General features: G+C 34.9%; 1 long non-coding RNA gene across 1 annotated transcript; it reads left to right on the forward strand.

Moving 5' to 3' along the window:
• Positions 1 to 3,451: 3,451 nt before the first annotated feature.
• On the forward strand, positions 3,452 to 3,898 carry LOC110887282. Its single transcript, XR_002563203.2, has 3 exons — positions 3,452 to 3,564; positions 3,641 to 3,694; positions 3,788 to 3,898. It is a non-coding gene; the product is annotated as an uncharacterized LOC110887282 (long non-coding RNA).
• Positions 3,899 to 4,711: the final 813 nt, after the last annotated feature.

Raw genomic sequence — 4,711 nt, forward strand, 5'->3', positions numbered from 1 at the left:
AATTCGAGCTAGCTCGGCTCGGCTCGATCTAGCTCGAACTAACAAAGAACCGCAAAATTTATTACTTAAAAAGCCTTAAAAATGAATTTCTTCATTGCTTAAGGGCCATAATTGCCATTTAATTTAACTATATGCCTAAATATGCAAGTATAAATAGTTAATTCACTTTCTCCTTGTGTTTACCTTTTTTTATAGGGGAGATACACCCTTAGTTTTTGTTTTCTAAGCGATGTGGGACAAAAGAATGAAAGATGTAAAACTTATCGAGCCAGCTCACGAGCTCACGAGCCGAGCCAGACCAAGCTCGAGCTCGGCTCGTTTATAAACCGAGCCGAGCCGAGCTGGCTCGTTTACAACCGAGCCAATTTCGAGCCGAGTTTTCTTCGAGCTTTTTTCGAGCGAGTTTCGAGCGAGCTGCGAGCCACGAGTTTTTTGAACACCCCTAGTGCGAATACAAAAGCAACACAAAATAAAGTGCGAATACAAAGTGTCACTTAGTTCAAAAGCCATAAACTTCTTCTTTCGTAAACCGGTTTTTTTATCTTGCGCTTTTTTGAATAATCCACATTCTTGAAGGTGTCGCCTCATACTTATTGTGCTCTTCGAGTTACCGCTTACATATGTATGCTTGCAATAGATGCATTGTTTTTTTGGCACCATTTTCCCTTTGTACAAACCCTGAATATATACAAAATGTAGATGCACATCGGAAGAATTTTTTCTCTTTTTTGAAAAGCACCTCCAGTCGTTGTATCAGCTACATCGGTATCACCCGATTCATCAATTATTGGATTCGGGTCGTCTTCTCCATCAGTCAAGTCAACATGAGTAGGATTCTCGTTTGATTCTTGGTAAGAAGACATTCTATTTAACAAATAGAACATAAACAGAAGTTAACACAATACTAACAACATACTATTTAACAAACATAAACAGACGTAAACACAATTATAAACAGAAGTTAACACAATTATAAACAGAAGTTAACACAATACTAACGACATACTATTTAACAAACAGAACATAAACATAAGTTAACAAACAGAGCAGGATATTAATTAACATTTAACAAACATACATAAACACAAGTTAGGATTAAGCATACAGATTCAACAGAAGTTTTTTCCAATAGTTTTTTTTTCCATTTTTTATTATATTATAATATCAAGAGACATCTAGTTAAATACTAAACAAATGCATTAAGATACGGTAGAAACATAAGGAATATATGTGGGTGGCATATCAAAATAACATAATGTTTTAAGGCTTCAACTGCATACGAAGTGTAGAAGATCTTGCCACCGGATTTTTCAACTTCCAACAAGGAAACAATGTCTATGCATATTATTTGTATATAATTATTATATTGAATTCACCTTGGCAAGTTGAGTAAACCGATTAACAAACAGAAACGAGGGCTCGAACAATATGTAGAATGGCAGCGACATGTAATGTTGCAGATCTTCGATGACGACTGGAGACTGGAGACTGGAGCGACGATTTAGGGTTAGATTGTGTGTGTGTGTGTGTGGAGACTGGAGACTGGAGCGGTGATATGTAATGTTGCAGATCTTCGATGACTGAATAATGTTTTAGAAATAGAATTTAGGGTTAGATTTTCATATTAAATAATAAGTTAGGCTGATTATTGTTTGGGCTTATAATTTTTTTTTTTTTTGGGTTATTATATTTTTGGGGTTTTTAATCTTTAACATTTATATAATATATATAGGCATGGATGTATAGAAAACTTATTTGTACTAAGAAAACCTAGGAAACCCAATCTATGACCATTGATCAAGATCATCCAATGGCTCATAAAATTTGAAACCTTTTTTAATTAAATTAAATACATGATAAAGTCAATAAAGTTAGTTCAAGGGCATATGGGTAAAATTACATATGATATGATTACATTTGTCCAAAAGAAGTCAAAGTAAGTACAAACCATATATTAAAATATCTCTTTCTCTCTCTTCTTTAATTGTCACCATCACCATCAAACCATCATCATTCTCTCTCTTTCTTCTTTTTTCTTTTTGAGAATTCAAAATATCTCATTCTCTCTCTTCATTCTTCTTCTTCTTCTTCTGTAAATTCACCACCATCATCATCATCATCCATTCTCTCTCTCTCTCTCTCTCCATGTTTCAAAATAAACACCAAGAACACATACAAGTGTGTGTGTGAGAGTTCAGGAGGTAGAGAGAGAGATTTAAGAGAGAAGTCTCGCCGGAGAAGAAGAAGTCTCGCCGGAGAAGAAGAAGTCACCACCATCATCATCATCATCATCATCATCCATTCGCCGGAGAAGAAGAAGTCTCGCCGGAGAAGAAGAAAAAGGTGCTACGGTGAATCGCGAAACAAGATAAAAACAAGGTGCGACGGTGAATCGAAATCCCTAGATATGAGAGCAACATTTCAGTTGTTATCATCCGGTAAAAGTCACCGGAAAATGGAAGAAAACAAGAAGCAAGTGCAGAAGCAGATTTGAAGATGAACATGAGAGAGAAGCAGATTTGAAGATGAACATGAGAGAGAAGCAGATTTAGAGAGAGGAACAACAATCTTCATCGTGTTCATCTCGAACACCAAGAACACACGCACAAGTATGTGAGAGAGAAGCATGTTTGAACCTAATTTACCTTGATTTTAGATAGAGAGGCAACAATCTTCATCGTGTTCTCGAACACCAAGAACACACACACAAGTGTGTGAGAGAGAAGCAGGTTTGAACTAATTTACCTTGATTTTTTTTGTTAAGGTTGTTGTTAATATGTTTTTGTGTGCTCAAAGTGGTCTAGTAATGGTAAATGTTTAGTAGTTACAGGTTTTTGTTTTTTGTATTAAAATCATGTTTATGTAGTAATGATCTCGTTCATTTTATATATAAAAAGTAGTTCTTTTTGCTGCTACATATGTTGTAACAATGTTACACATGTTACTTATGTTAAAATCAGCCCTTTCTTGGACACAAAAGGAGCTACACATATGTAACACATGTTTGTAACGTGTGTTACACTAGAGGTTTTACTTAGTAACCTTTTTTTGTTAAGGCTGTTGTTAATATGTTTTTGTGTGCACAAAATGGTCTACTAATGGGTAAATGTTTATGTAGTTTACAGGTTTTTATTTTTGTATTAAAATCATTTTTATTTTTTTGATATTATCAGTTGTTCTTAGCTTACAAGTTGAAATGTTGAAATGTAATTTTAAATGGGTTGAAATTTATTTTAAATGGGTTGTTAGTTGAAATGTCTTGCTAGCATAATTAGCTACATATGTTGTAATAATGTTACACATGTTACCTATGTTAAAACCAGCCCTTTCTTGGACACAAAAAGGAGCTACACATATGTAACACATGTTTGTAACGTGTGTTACACTTAAGGGTAACACATCTAAAACAATTGTTGTGGGGAGTACAACTGTCCAGTCCAGAAAACAAAAACAAAAGCTATACGACGTCAAACAAATACGAAAGGTTGTGCTAACATATGTTACATGTTTGTTTAGTGCTTGCAGCGAGGGAGTTGGTTCTACCGGATAGTAGTTGTTTGAAGTGTATGGTAACTGTTTACATATGTAACCTTTTTTTGGGTGGTTTTTCTTAGTTTTTTTTATGTGTGAAATGATGCAGATAAAAACTCAAAATTTGGGGAGTCTTCAAGTTCAGGGCATAATTGGGTAGAAGGTAACTAGTGTTAGTGATGTTACTAATATTGTTTTTTAATTAGTAAATTAAAAATACTGGACTGTAACTTGTGTTATTATGACTTGACCATAGCAGTTGCAGCCAAACGAGAAGGGATCTTGGCAGGAAGATGGAGAAACCGATGAAGAAGGGGAACAAGAAGTCGATGAAGGGCAGGTGGTGGGTACATTTGACGTTGTACAGAAGTTACCCTCTAGTGTAACACATGTTACAAACAAGTGTTACATATGTTCAACCCCTTTGTTACCAAAAATCGGGGCTGCACATATGTAAGACATGTTTGTAACTTATGTTACACTAGAGGGTAGCACATGTATGATCATTTTTGGATCATTTGTATATATTTAAGTCTGTATAAACCTACAACATCGAAACCCCCAAAAAGGTTACACATGTTATGACAGAATGGGAAATGTGTAGCAGCGTTCAATACTGTTGTTTCACTCTATAGTGTGTAACATGTGTGACATGGCGTTTGTCAGCAAAACATATAACTTGTAAGGTGATACGGTTGTATCTTTAAAACATGTTTACCTATAAATACTTACATGTTACAGGTTATATCTTTAAAACATGTTTAAACTGGAAACTGGAAACACTTACAAAATATAAAGCAGAGTTACACAAGACGTAACATGTGTAAACTGGAAACACTTGTGTAACATTTCGGTGTAACACATGTTACATGTTGTATCTTAAAAAACATGTTTACCTATAAGTACTTAAAAAATATAAAGCATAGTAGGAACACAACTTTTAAGGATGTTACACACGTTGTAGAGAAGATGTTACATGTGCACACACAATTAACATGTGTAACATGGCGACAAGTGTCATGTGTGATCTTTTTTTGTTACCCTAGGGTGCTAAACGTATTACAACGTTCATAACGCACGTAAACTTATACTAACATCCATCCCTATGTCCACAGATGATCTAGAACATACTCCACATTACCATCTTTGCGAGTCTTCTAATGGCACTAAATTGTGGACA

Source organism: Helianthus annuus, chromosome 11 (genome assembly GCF_002127325.2).
Source record: "Helianthus annuus cultivar XRQ/B chromosome 11, HanXRQr2.0-SUNRISE, whole genome shotgun sequence".
NCBI lineage: Eukaryota > Viridiplantae > Streptophyta > Magnoliopsida > Asterales > Asteraceae > Helianthus > Helianthus annuus.